Here is a 12414-nt window from a genome sequence, read left to right on the forward strand (position 1 = left end):
TTATGGTCCTCAGGTTTATTCGCAAATGTGAGTCACGGCACCGTAGTATTTTAATTGATATTAGAACAAGCACGGGAGGTACAGTGCGCACGCACAAGGAAACAAATGACGGGAGGGGGAAGAAAGGAGAAGGAGTTTATGTATTTGCAGCGCTGAATTAAACGGGTGCGATCATACCAACACTAATGCACTGGATCCCATTAGAACTCTGCAGTTAAGTGTGCTTGGGCGAGAGTAGTACTCGGATTGGTGACCACTTGGGAAGTCCTCGTGTCGCACCAATTTTTTTCAGACGGGTCGTTCGACGTTACGCGCGACTGGAACTATGGTCCACTGGTTTATACGCAAATGTGAGTCAAGAATCAGGAGCATTTTAATCGATATTAGAACGAGAAGGAGAGGTGCAGTGTGAACGCACAAGGAAACAAATGATGGGAGGGGGGGAGGGAAGAAGGAGTGTATGTATTTTCAGCACGAAATTAAACAGGTGCGGTCACACCAGCACAAATGCACCGGATCCTATGAGAACTCCGCAGTTAAGTTTGCTTTGGCGAAAGTAGTACAATGATGGGTTACCTCCTGGGAAGTTCTCGTGTTGCACCCATTTTCTTTTTTTCAGAAGTGCCGTTCGACATTACGCGCGACTTGAATTAAGGTCCGCAGATTTATTCGCAAATGTGAGTCACGGCGCCGTGGCATTTTACTTGATATTTGAACGAGAACAAGAGGTGCAGTGCGCACGCACAAGGAAACAAATGACGGGAGGGGGAAGAATAGAGAAGGAGTGTATGTATTTGCAGCGCGAAATGAAACAGGTGCGATCATACCAGCACTAATGCAACGGATTCTATCAGAACTCCGTAGGTAAGGGTGCTTGGGCGAGAGTAGTACTAGCATGGGTTACCTCCTGCGAAGTCCTTATATTTCACCCATTTTCTTGTGAAGTCCTCGTGTTGTACCCATTTTTTTGCAAATGATTCTTTCGACGTTATGCGCGACTTGAATTATGGTCCTATGGTTTATTCGCAGATGTGAGTCACGGCGCTGTAGTATTTTACTTGATATTAGAACGAGAACGGGAGGTGCAGTGCGCACGCACAAGGATACAAATGACGAGAGGGGGAAGAAAGGGGAATGAGTTTATGTATTTGTAGCGCAAAATTACACAGGTGCGATCATACCAGCACTAATGCACCGGATCCCATCAGAACTCCGCAGTGAAGTGTGCTTGGGCGAGATTAGTACTCGGATGGTTGACCTCCTGGGAAGTCCTCGTGTCGCACTAATTTTTTTTTTTCAGACGGGTCGTTTGACGTTACGTTCGATTGGAACTAGGGTCCACTGGTTTATACGCAAATGTGAGTCAAGAAGTAGGGGCATTTTAATCGATATTAGAACGAGAAGGAGAGATGTAGAGTGCACGCACAAGGAAACAAATGACGGGAGGGGGGATGGAGGGAGAAAAAGTGTATGTATTTGCAGTGCAGAATGAAGCATGAGCAATCATACTAGTACCAATGCAACGGATTCTATCAGAACTCCGCAGTTAAGGGTGCTTGGGCGAGAAAAGTACTCGGATGGTTGACCTCCTGCGAAGTCCGTATATTTCACCCATTTTCTTAGGAAGTCCTCGTGTTGCACCCATTTTTTTGCAGATGATTCTTTCGACGATACGCGTGACTCGAATTATGGTCCTCAGGTTTATTCGCAAATGTGAGTCATGGCACCGTAGTATTTTACTTTATATTAGAACGAGCACGGGAGGTGCAATGCGCACGCACAAGGAAACAAATGACGGGAGGGGGAAGAAAGGAGAAGGAGTTTATGTATTTGCAGCGCGGAATTAAACGGGTGAGGTCACACCAGCACAAATGCACCGGATCCCATCAGAACTCCGCAGTTAAGTGTGCTTTGGCGAAAGTAGTACAATGATGGGTTACCTCCTGGGAAGTTCTCGTGTTCTACCATTTTTCTTTTTTTCAGATGTGCCGCTCGACGTTACGTGCGACTTTAATTATGGTCCGCAGATTTATTCGCAAATGTGAGCCACGGCGCCGTGGCATTTTACTTGATATTTGAACGAGAACGAGAGGTGCAGTGCGCACGCACAAGGAAACAAATGACGGGAGGGGGAAGAAAGGAGAAAGAGTGTATGTATTTGCAGCGCGAAATGAAACAGGTGCGATCATACCAGCACTAATGCAACGGATTCGATCAGAACTCCGTAGGTAAGGGTGCTTGGGCGAGAGTAGTACTAGCATGGGTTACGTCCTGTGAAGTCCTTATATTTCACCCATTTTCTTGTGAAGTTCTCGTGTTGCACATATTTTTTTGCAGATGATTCTTTCGACGTTACGCGCGACTTGAATTATGGTCCTTAGGTTTATTCGCAAATGTGAGTCACGGCGCTGTAGCATTTTACTTGATATTAGAACGAGAACGGGAGGTGCAGTGCGCACGCACAAGGAAACAAATGACGGGAGGGGGAAGAAAGGGGAATGAGTTTATGTATTTGCAGCGGAAAATTTAAGAGGTGCGATCATACCAGCACTAATGCACCGGATCCCATCAGAACTCCACAGTGAAGTGTGCTTGGGCGAGATTAGTACTCGGATGGGTGACCTCCTGGGAAGTCCTCGTGTCGCACCAATTTTTTTTCAGACGGGTCGTTCGACGTTACGCGCGTCTGGAACTAGGGTTTGCTGGTTTATACGCAAATGTGAGTCAAGAAGCAGAGGCATTTTAATCGATATTAGAACGAGAATGAGACGTGAAGTGTGAACGCACAAGGAAACAAATGATGGGAGGGGGAAGAAAGGAGAAGGAGTGTATGTATTTGCAGCGCGAAATTAAACAGGTGCGATCATACCAGCACTAAAGCTCCGGATCCCATCAGAACTCCACAGTTAAGTGTGCTTGGGCAAGGGTAGTACTCGGATGGGTGACCACTTGGGAAGCCCTCGTGTTGCACCTATTTTTTTCGGATGGGTTGTTCGACGTTACGCGCGAATGGAATTATAAACCGCTGGTTCATTTGCAAAGGTGAGTCACGGTGCCGGGGCATATTACTTGATATTAGAACGAGAAAGAGAGATGCAGAGTGCACGCACAAGGAAACAAATGACGGGAGGGGGGATGGGAGGAGAAAGAGTGTATGTATTTGCAGTGCAGAATGAAACATGAGGGATCATACCAGCACTAATGCAACGGATTTTATCAGAACTCCGCAGTTAAGGGTGCTTGGGCGAGAAAAGTACTCGGATGGGTGACCTCCTGCGAAGTCCATATATTTCACCCATTTTCTTAGGAGGTCCTCGTGTTGCACCCATCTTTTTGCAGATGATTCTTACGACGTTACGCGCGACATGATTTATGGTCCGCAGGTTTATTCGCAAATGTGAGTCACGGCGCTGTGGTATTTTACTTGATATTTTTAGAACGAGTACGGGAGGTGCAGTGCGTACGCACAAGGAAACAAATGATGGGAGGAGGAAGAAAAGAGAATGAGTGTATGTATTTGAAGCGCAAAATTAATCAAGTGCGATCATACCAGCACTAATGCACTGGATCCCATCAGAACTCTGCAGTTAAGTGTGCTTGGGCGAGAGTAGTACTCAGATGGGTGTCCTCTTGGGAAGTCCTCGTATCGAAACAATTTTTTTTCAGATGAGTCGTTCGACGTTACGCGCGACTTGAACTATGGTCCGCTGGTTTATACGCAAATGTGAGTCAAGAATCAGGGGCATTTTAATCGATATTAGAACGAGAAGGAGAGGTGCAGTGTGAACGCACAAGGAAACAAATGATGGGAGGGGGGAGGGAAGAAGAAGTGTATGTATTTTCAGCACGAAATTAAACAGGTGCGGTCACACCAGCACAAATGCACCAGATCCCATCAGAACTCCACAGTTAAGTGTGCTTTGGCGAAAGTAGTACAATGATGGGTTACCTCCTGGGAAGTTCTCGTGTTGCACTCATTTTCTTTTTTTCAGATGTGCCGTTCGACCTTACGCGCGACTTTACTTATGGTCCGCAGATTTATTCGCAAATGTAAGTCACGGCGCCGTGGCATTTTACTTGATATTTGAGCGATAACGAGAGGTGCAGTGCGCACGCACAAGGAAACAAATGACGGGAGGGGGAAGAAAGGAGAAGGAGTTTATGTATTTGCAGCGCGAAATTAAACAGGTGCGATCATACCAGCACTAATGCACCGGATCCCATCAGAACTCCGCAGTTAAGTGTGCTTGGGCGAGAGTAGTACTCGAATGGGTTACCTCTTGGGAAGTCCTCGTGTCGCACTAATTTTTTTTTTCAGACGGGTCGTTCGACGTTACGCGCGACTGGAACAAGGGTCCACTGGTTTATACGCAAATGTGAGTCAAGAAGCAGGGGCATTTTAATCGATATTAGAACGAGAAAGAGAGATGCAGAATGCACGCACAAGGAAACAAATGACGGGAGGGGGGATGGAGGGAGAAAAAGTATATGTATTTGCAGCGCAGAATGAAACATGAGCAATCATACCAGCACCAATGCAACGGATTCTATCAGAACTCAACAAGTTAATGGTGCTTGGGCGAGAGTAGCACTAGGATGGGTGACTTCCTGCGAAGTCCTTATATTTCACCCATTTTCTTTGGAAGTCCTCGTGTTGCACCCATTTTTTTGCAGATGATTCTTTCGACGATACGCGCGACTTGAATTATGGTCCTCAGGTTTATTCGCAAATGTGAGTCAGGGCACCGTAGCATTTTACTTGATATTAGAACGAGCACGGGAGGTGCAGTGCGCACGCAAAAGAAAACAAATGACGGGAGGGGGAAGAAAGTAGAAGGAGTTTATGTATTTGCAACGTGGAATTAGATGGGTGCGATCATACCAGCATTAATGCACCGGATCCCATCAGAACTCCGCAGTTAAGTGTGCTTGGGTTAGAGTAGTACTCGGATGGGTGACGAAGTCCTCGTGTCGCACTAATTTTTTTTCAGACGGGTCGTTCGACGTTACGCGCGACTGGAACTATGGTCCGCTGGTTTATACACAAATGTGAGTCAAGAAACAGGGACATATTAATCGATATTAGAACGAGAAGGAGAGGTGCAGAGTGAACGCATAAGGAAACAATTTATGGGAGGGGGAGGGAAGGAGAACGAGTGTATGTATTTTCAGCACAAAATGAAACAGGTGCTATCATACCAGCACTAATGCACCGGATCCCATCAGAATTCTGCAGTTAATTGTGCTTGGGCGAGAGTAGTACTCGGATGGGTGACCTCCTGGGAAGTACTCATGTCGCACCAATTTTTTTTCAGACGGGTCGTTCGACGTTACGCAGGACTCTAACTAGGGTCCGCTGGTTTATACGCAAATGTGAGTCAAGAAGCAGGGGCATTTTAATCGATATTAGAACGAGAAATAGAGGTGAAGTGTGAACGCACAAGGAAACAAATGACGGAAGGGGGAAGAAAGGAGAAGGAGTGTATGTATTTGCAGCGCGAAATTAAACAGGTGCGATCATACCAGCACTAAAGCTCTGGATCCCAGCAGAACTCCGCAGTTAAGTGTGCTTGGGCGAAGGAATTACTCGGATGGGTGACCACCTAGGAAGTCCTTATATTTCACCCATTTTCTTGTGAAGTCCTCGTGTTGCACCCATTTTAATCGATATTAGAACGAGAAAGAGAGGTGCAGTGTGAACGCACAAGGAAACAATTGATTGGAGGGGGAGGGAAGGAGAAGGAGTGTATGTATTTTTAGTACAAAATGAAACAGGTGCGATCATACCAGCACTAATGCAACGGATTCTATCAGAACTTCGTAGGTAAGGGTGCTTGGGCGAGAGTAGTACTAGCATGGGTTACCTCCTGCGAAGTCCTTATATTTCACCCATTTTCTTGTGAAGTCCTCGTGTTGCACCCATTTTTTTGCAGATGATTCTTTCGACGTTACGCGCGACTTGAATTATGGTCCTCAGGTTTATTCGCAAATGTGAGTCACGGCGCCGTGGCATTTTACTTGATATTAGAACGAGAACGGGAGGTGCAGTGCGCACGCACAAGGAAACAAATGACGGGAGGGGGAAGAAAGGGGAATGAGTGTATGTATTTGCAGCGCGAAATTAAACAGGTGCGATCAAACCAGTACAAATGCACCGGATCCCATCAGAACTCCGCAGTTAAGTGTGCTTTAGCAAAAGTAGTACAATGATGGGTTACCTCGTGGGAAGTACTCGTGTTGCACCCATTTTTTTTTTTTAGATGTGCCGTTCGAAGTTACGCGCGTCTTTAATTATGGTCCGCAGATTTATTCGCAAATATGAGTCACGGCGCCGTGGCATTTTACCTGATATTTGAACGAGAACGAGAGGTGCAGTGCGCACGCATAAGGAAACAAATGACGGGAGGGGAAGAAAGGAGAAGGAGTGTATGTATTTGCAGCGCGAAATGAAACAGGTGCGATCATACCAGCACTAATGCAACAGATTCTATCAGAACTCCGTAGGTAAGGGTGCTTGGGTGAGAGTAGTACTAGCATGGGTTACCTCCTGCGAAGTCCTTATATTTCACCCATTTTCTTGTGAAGTCCTCGTGTTGCACCCATATTTTTGCAGATGATTCTTTCGACATTACGCGCGACTTGAATTATGGTCCTCAGGTTTATTCGCAAATATGAGTCACGGCGCTGTAGCATTTTACTTGATATTAGAACGAGAACGGGAGGTGCAGCGCGCACGCACAAGGAAACAAATGACGGGAGGGGAAAGAAAAGAGAAGGAGTGTATGTATTTGCAGCGCGAAACTAAACAAGTGCGATCATACCAGCACTAAAGCCCCGGATCCCATCAGAACTCCGTAGTTAAGTGTGCTTGGGTGAGATTAGTACTCGGATGGTTGACCTCCTAGTAAGTCCTCGTGTCGCACAAATTTTTTTTCAGACTGATCGTTCAACATTACGTGCGTCTGGAACTAGGGTCCGCTGGTTTATACGCGAATGTGAGTCGAGAAGCAGGGGCATTTTAATCGATATTAGAACGAGAATGAGAGGTGAAGTGTGAACGCACAAGGAAACAAATGACGGGAGGTGGAAGAAAGGAGGAGTGTATGTATTTGCAGCGCGAAATTAAAGAGGTGCGATCATAGTAGCACTAAAGCCCCGGATCCCATCAGAACTCCGCAGTTAATTGTGCTTGGGCGAGAGTAGTACTCGGATGGGTGACCACCTGGGAAGCCCTCGTGTTGCACCTATTTTTTTTTGGATGGGTTGTTCGACGTTACGCGCGAATGGAATTATAAACCGCTGGTTCATTTGCAAAGGTGAGTCACGGTGCCGGAGCATATTACTTGATATTAGAACGAGAAAGAGAGATGCAGAGTGCACGCAAAAGGAAACAAATGACGGGAGGGTGGATGGGAGGAGAAAGACTGTATGTATTTGCAGTGCAGAATGAAACATGAGGGATCATACAAGCACTAATGCAACGGATTCTATCAGAACTCCGCAGTTAAGGGTGCTTGGGCGAGAAAAGTACTCGGATGGGTGACCACCTGCGAAGTCCTTATATTTCACCCATTTTCTTGGGAGGTCCTCGTGTTGCACCAATCTTTTTGCAGATGATTCTTTCGACGTTACGCGCGACTTGATTTATGGTCCGCAGGTTTATTCGCAAATGTGAGTCACGGCGCCGTGGCATTTTACTTGATATTAGAACGAGTACGGGAGGTGCAGTACGCACGCACAAGGAAACAAATGACGGGAGTAGGAAGAAAAGTAAAGGAGTGTATGTATTTGAAGCACAAAATTAAACAAGTGGCATCATACCAGCACTAATGCACTGGATTCCATCAGAACTCTGCAGTTAAGCGTGTTTGGGCGAGAGTAGTACTCTGATGGATGACCTCTTGGGAAGTCCTCATATCGCATCAATTTTTTTTCAGATGGGTCGTTCGACGTTACGCGCGACTGGAACTATGGTCCGCTGGTTTATACGCAAATGTGAGTCAAGAATCAGGGGCATTTTAATCGATATTAGAACGAGAATGAGAGGTGCAGTGTGAACGCACAAGGAAACAAATGATGGGAGGGGGGAGGAAAGGAGTGTATGTATTTTCAGCACGAAATTAAATAGGTGCGGTCACACCAGCACAAATACACCCGATCCCACCAGAACTCCGCAGTTAAGTGTGCTTTGGCGAAAGTAGTACAATGATGGGTTACCTCCTCGGAAGTTCTCGTGTTGCACCCATTTTTTTTTTTCAGATGTGCCGTTCGACGTTACGCGCGACTTTAATTATGGTCCGCAGATTTATTCGCAAATGTGAGTCACGGGCCCGTGGCATTTTACATGATATTTGAACAACAACGAGAGGTGCAGTGCGCACGCACAAAGAAACAAATGACGGGAGGGGGAAGAAAGGAGAAGGAGTTTATGTATTTGCAGCGCGAAATTAAACAGGTGCGATCATACCAGCACTAATGTACCGGATCCCATCAGAACTCTGCAGTTAAGTGTGCTTGGGCGAGAGTAGTACTCGGATGGGTGACCTCATCGGAAGTCCTCGTGTCGCAATTTTTTTTTCAGACGGGTCGTTCGACGTTACGTGCGACTAGAACTAGGGTCCACTTGTTTATACGCAAATGTGAGTCAAGAAGCAGGAGCATTTTAATCGATATTAGAACGAGAAGGAGAGATGCAGAGTGCACGCACAAGGAAACAAATGACGGGAGGGGGGATGGAGGGAGAAAAAGTGTATGTATTTGCAGCGCAGAATGAAACATGAGCAATCATACCAGCACGAATGCAATGGATTCTATCAGAAATCCGCAAGTTAAGGGTGCTTGGGCGAGAGTAGCACTAGGATGGGTGACCTCCTGCGAAGTCTGTATATTTCACCCATTTTCTTAGGAAGTCCTCGTGTTGCACCCATTTTTTTTGCAAATGATTCTTTCGACGATACGCACGACTTGAATTATGGTCCTCAGGTTTATTCGCAAATGTGAGTCACGGCACCGTAGCATTTTACTTGATATTAGAACGATCACGGGAGGTGCAGTGCGCACGCACAAGGAAACAAATGACGGGAGGGGAAAGAAAGGAGAAGGAGTTTATGTATTTGCAGCGCAGAATTAAAGGGGTGCGATCATACCAGCACTAATGCGCCGGATCCCATCAGAACTCCGCAGTTAAGTGTGCTTGGGCGAGAGTAGTACTCGGATTGGTGACCTCCTTGGAAGTCCTCGTGTCGCACCAATTTTTTTTCAGACGGGTCGTTCGATGTTACGCGCGGCTGGAACAAGGGTCCGCTGGTTTATACGCAAATGTGAGTCAAGAAGCAGGGGCATTTTAATCGATATTAGAACAGGAAGGAGAGGTGCAGTGTGAACGCACAAGGAAACAATTGATGGGAGGGGGAAGAAAGGAGAAGGAGTGTATGTATTTACAGCGCGAAATGAAACATGGTGCGATCATACCAGCACTAATGCAACGGATTCTATCAGAACTCCGTAGGTAAGGGTGCTTGGACGAGAGTAGTACTAGCATGGGTTACCTCCTGCGAAGTCCTTATATTTCACCCATTTTCTTAGGAAGTCCTCGTGTTGCACACATTTTTTTTCAGATGATTCTTTCGACGATACGCGCGACTTGAATTATGGTCCTCAGGTTTATTCGCAAATGTGAGTCACGGCACCGTAACATTTTACTTGATATTAGAACGAGCATGGGAGGTGCAGTGCGCACGCACAAGGAAACAAATGATGGGAGGGGGAAGAAAGGAGAAGGAGTTTATGTATTTGCAGCGCGGAATTAAACGGGTGCGATCACACCAGCACAAATGCACCGGATCCCATCAGAACTCCGCAGTTAAGTGTGCTTTGGCGAAAGTAGTACAATGATGGGTTACCTCCTGGGAAGTTCTCGTGTTGCACCCATTTTCTTTTTTTCAGATGTGCCGTTCGACCTTACGCGCGACTTTAATTATGGTCCGCAAATTTATTCGCAAATGTGAGTCACGACGCCGTGGTATTTTAGTTGATATTTGAACGAGAACGAGAGGTGCAGTGTGCACGCACTTGGAAACAAATGACGGGAGGAAGAAGAAAGGAGAAGGAATTTATGTATTTGCAGCGCGAAATTAAAGAGGTGCGATCATACCAGCACTAATGCACCGGATCCCATCAGAACTCCGCAGTTAATTGTGCTTGTGCGAGAGTAGTACTCGGATGGGTGACCTCCTGGGAAGTCCTCGTGTCGCACTAATTTTTTTTTTTCAGACGGGTCGTTCGATGTTATGCGTGACTGGAACTAGGGTCCACTGGTTTATACGCAAATGTGAGTCAAGAAGCATGGGCATTTTAATCGATATTAGAACGAGAATGAGAGATGCAGAGTGCACGCACAAGGAAACAAATGACGGGAGGGGGGATGGAGGGAGAAAAAGTGTATGTATTTGCAGCGCAGAATGAAAAAAGGTGCGATCATGCCAGCACTAAAGCCTCGGATCCCATCAGAACTCCGCAGTTAGGTGTGCTTGGGCGAGAGTAGTACTCGGATGGGTGACCACTTGGGAAGCCCTCGTGTTGCACCTATTTTTTTTCGGATGGGTTGTTCGACGTTACGCGCGAATGGAACTATAAACCGCTGGTTCATTTGCAAAGGTGAGTCACGGTGCCGGGGCATATTACTTGATATTAGAACGAGAAAGAGAGATGTAGAGTTCACCCACAAGGAAACAAATGATGGGAGAGGGGATGGGAGGAGAAAGAGTGTATGTATTTGCAGTGCAGAATGAAACATGAGGGATCATACCAGCACTAATGCAACGGATTCTATCAGAACTCCGCAGTTAAGGGTGCTTGGGCGAGAAAAGTACTCGGATGGGTGACCTCCTGTGAAGTCCTTATATTTCACCCATTTTCTTGGGAGGTCCTCGTGTTGCACCCATCTTTTTGTAGATGATTCTTTCGACGTTACGCGCGACTTGATTTATGGTCCGCAGGTTTATTCGCAAATGTGAGTCACGGCGCCGTGGCATTTTACTTGATATTAGAACGAGTACGGGAGGTGCAGTGCGCACGCACAAGGAAATAAATGACGGGAGGAGGAAGAAAAGAGAAGGAGTGTATGTATTTGAAGCACAAAATTAAACAAGTGGCATCATTCCAGCAGTAATGCACCGGATCCCATCAGAACTACGTAGTTAAGTGTGCTTGGGCGAGAGTAGTACTCGGATGGGTGACCTCTTGGGAAGTCCTCGTGTCGCACCAATTTCTTTTCAGACGGGTCGTTCGACGTTACGCGACACTGGAACTAGGGTCCGCTGGTTTATACGTAAATGTGAGTCAAGAAGCAGGGTCATTTTAATCGATATTAGAACGAGAATGAGAGGTGAAGTGTGAACGCACAAGGAAACAAATGACCGGAGGGGCAAGAAAGGAGAAGGAGTGTATGTATTTGCAGCGCGAAATTAAACAGGTGTGATCATACCAGCACTAAAGCCCCGGATCCCATCAGAATTCCGCACTTAAGTGTGCTTGGGCGAGAGTATTACTCGGATGGGTGACAACTTGGGAATCCCTCGTGTTGCACCTATTTTTTTCGGATGGGTTGTTCAACGTTACGCGCGAATGGAATTATAAACTGCTGGTTCATTTGCAAAGGTAAGTCACGGTGCTGGGGCATATTACTTGATATTAGAACGAGAAAGAGAGATGCAGAGTGCACGCACAAGGAAACAAATGACGGGAGGGGGGATGGGAGGAGAAAGAGTGTATGTATTTGTAGTGCAGAATGAAACAAGTGCGATCATACCAGCACTAATGCAACGGATTCTATCAGAACTCCGTAGGTAAGGGTGCTTGGGCGAGAGTAGTACTAACATGGGTTACCTCCTGCGAAGTCCTTATATTTCACCCATTTTCTTGTGAAGTCCTCATGTTGCATCCATTTTTTTGCAGATGATTCTTTCGACATTACGCGTGACTTGAATTATGGTCCTCAGGTTTATTCGCAAATGCGAGTCACGACGCCATGGCACTTTACTTGATATTAGAACGAGAACGGGAGGTGCAGTGCGCACGCATAAGGAAACAAATGACGGGAGGGGGAAGAAAGGGGAATGAGTGTATGTATTTGCAGCGCGAAATTAAACAGGTGCTATTATACCAGCACAAATGCACCGGATGCCATCAGAACTCCGCAGTTAAGTGTGCTTTGACGAAAGTAGTACAATGATGGGTTACCTCGTGGGAAGTTCTTGTGTTGTACCCATTTTCTTTTTTTCAGATGTGCCGTTCGACGTTACGCTCGACTTTAATTATTGTCTGCAGATTTATTCGCAAATGTGAGTCACGGTGTCGTGGCATTTTACTTGATATTTGAACGAGAACGAGAGGTGCAGTGTGCACGCACAATGA

At 46.3% G+C, this 12414-nt stretch overlaps 4 non-coding genes and 18 pseudogenes across 4 annotated transcripts; all 22 read left to right on the plus strand.

Moving 5' to 3' along the window:
• Nucleotides 1–163: 163 nt before the first annotated feature.
• On the plus strand, nucleotides 164–282 carry LOC148263656 (5S ribosomal RNA; annotated as a pseudogene).
• Nucleotides 283–485: 203 nt separating this feature from the next.
• LOC148263657 (5S ribosomal RNA) lies at nucleotides 486–604 on the plus strand (annotated as a pseudogene).
• A 563-nt stretch (nucleotides 605–1167) lies between these two features.
• Nucleotides 1168–1286, plus strand: LOC148263658 (5S ribosomal RNA). The gene has a single exon (XR_015820258.1). It is a non-coding gene; the product is annotated as a 5S ribosomal RNA (ribosomal RNA).
• A 563-nt stretch (nucleotides 1287–1849) lies between these two features.
• LOC148263659 (5S ribosomal RNA) lies at nucleotides 1850–1968 on the plus strand (annotated as a pseudogene).
• Nucleotides 1969–2531: 563 nt separating this feature from the next.
• On the plus strand, nucleotides 2532–2650 carry LOC148263660 (5S ribosomal RNA). The gene has a single exon (XR_015820476.1). It is a non-coding gene; the product is annotated as a 5S ribosomal RNA (ribosomal RNA).
• Nucleotides 2651–2855: 205 nt separating this feature from the next.
• Nucleotides 2856–2974, plus strand: LOC148263661 (5S ribosomal RNA). The gene has a single exon (XR_015820353.1). It is a non-coding gene; the product is annotated as a 5S ribosomal RNA (ribosomal RNA).
• A 565-nt stretch (nucleotides 2975–3539) lies between these two features.
• On the plus strand, nucleotides 3540–3655 carry LOC148263662 (5S ribosomal RNA; annotated as a pseudogene).
• Nucleotides 3656–3858: 203 nt separating this feature from the next.
• LOC148263663 (5S ribosomal RNA) lies at nucleotides 3859–3977 on the plus strand (annotated as a pseudogene).
• A 209-nt stretch (nucleotides 3978–4186) lies between these two features.
• On the plus strand, nucleotides 4187–4305 carry LOC148263664 (5S ribosomal RNA). The gene has a single exon (XR_015819621.1). It is a non-coding gene; the product is annotated as a 5S ribosomal RNA (ribosomal RNA).
• Nucleotides 4306–5185: 880 nt separating this feature from the next.
• LOC148263665 (5S ribosomal RNA) lies at nucleotides 5186–5304 on the plus strand (annotated as a pseudogene).
• An 823-nt stretch (nucleotides 5305–6127) lies between these two features.
• LOC148263666 (5S ribosomal RNA) lies at nucleotides 6128–6246 on the plus strand (annotated as a pseudogene).
• A 561-nt stretch (nucleotides 6247–6807) lies between these two features.
• LOC148263667 (5S ribosomal RNA) lies at nucleotides 6808–6926 on the plus strand (annotated as a pseudogene).
• A 202-nt stretch (nucleotides 6927–7128) lies between these two features.
• LOC148263668 (5S ribosomal RNA) lies at nucleotides 7129–7247 on the plus strand (annotated as a pseudogene).
• An 879-nt stretch (nucleotides 7248–8126) lies between these two features.
• LOC148263669 (5S ribosomal RNA) lies at nucleotides 8127–8245 on the plus strand (annotated as a pseudogene).
• Nucleotides 8246–8453: 208 nt separating this feature from the next.
• LOC148263670 (5S ribosomal RNA) lies at nucleotides 8454–8572 on the plus strand (annotated as a pseudogene).
• A 560-nt stretch (nucleotides 8573–9132) lies between these two features.
• Nucleotides 9133–9251, plus strand: LOC148263671 (5S ribosomal RNA; annotated as a pseudogene).
• Nucleotides 9252–9811: 560 nt separating this feature from the next.
• Nucleotides 9812–9930, plus strand: LOC148263672 (5S ribosomal RNA; annotated as a pseudogene).
• Nucleotides 9931–10139: 209 nt separating this feature from the next.
• Nucleotides 10140–10258, plus strand: LOC148263673 (5S ribosomal RNA; annotated as a pseudogene).
• A 210-nt stretch (nucleotides 10259–10468) lies between these two features.
• LOC148263674 (5S ribosomal RNA) lies at nucleotides 10469–10587 on the plus strand (annotated as a pseudogene).
• Nucleotides 10588–11147: 560 nt separating this feature from the next.
• LOC148263675 (5S ribosomal RNA) lies at nucleotides 11148–11266 on the plus strand (annotated as a pseudogene).
• Nucleotides 11267–11471: 205 nt separating this feature from the next.
• Nucleotides 11472–11590, plus strand: LOC148263676 (5S ribosomal RNA; annotated as a pseudogene).
• Nucleotides 11591–12149: 559 nt separating this feature from the next.
• LOC148263677 (5S ribosomal RNA) lies at nucleotides 12150–12268 on the plus strand (annotated as a pseudogene).
• The last annotated feature ends 146 nt before the right edge of the window (nucleotides 12269–12414 follow it).

The sequence above is a fragment of the Carica papaya genome, chromosome 5 (genome assembly GCF_054855325.1).
Source record: "Carica papaya isolate Zhongbai chromosome 5, ASM5485532v1, whole genome shotgun sequence".
NCBI classification, from domain to species: Eukaryota; Viridiplantae; Streptophyta; class Magnoliopsida; order Brassicales; family Caricaceae; genus Carica; species Carica papaya.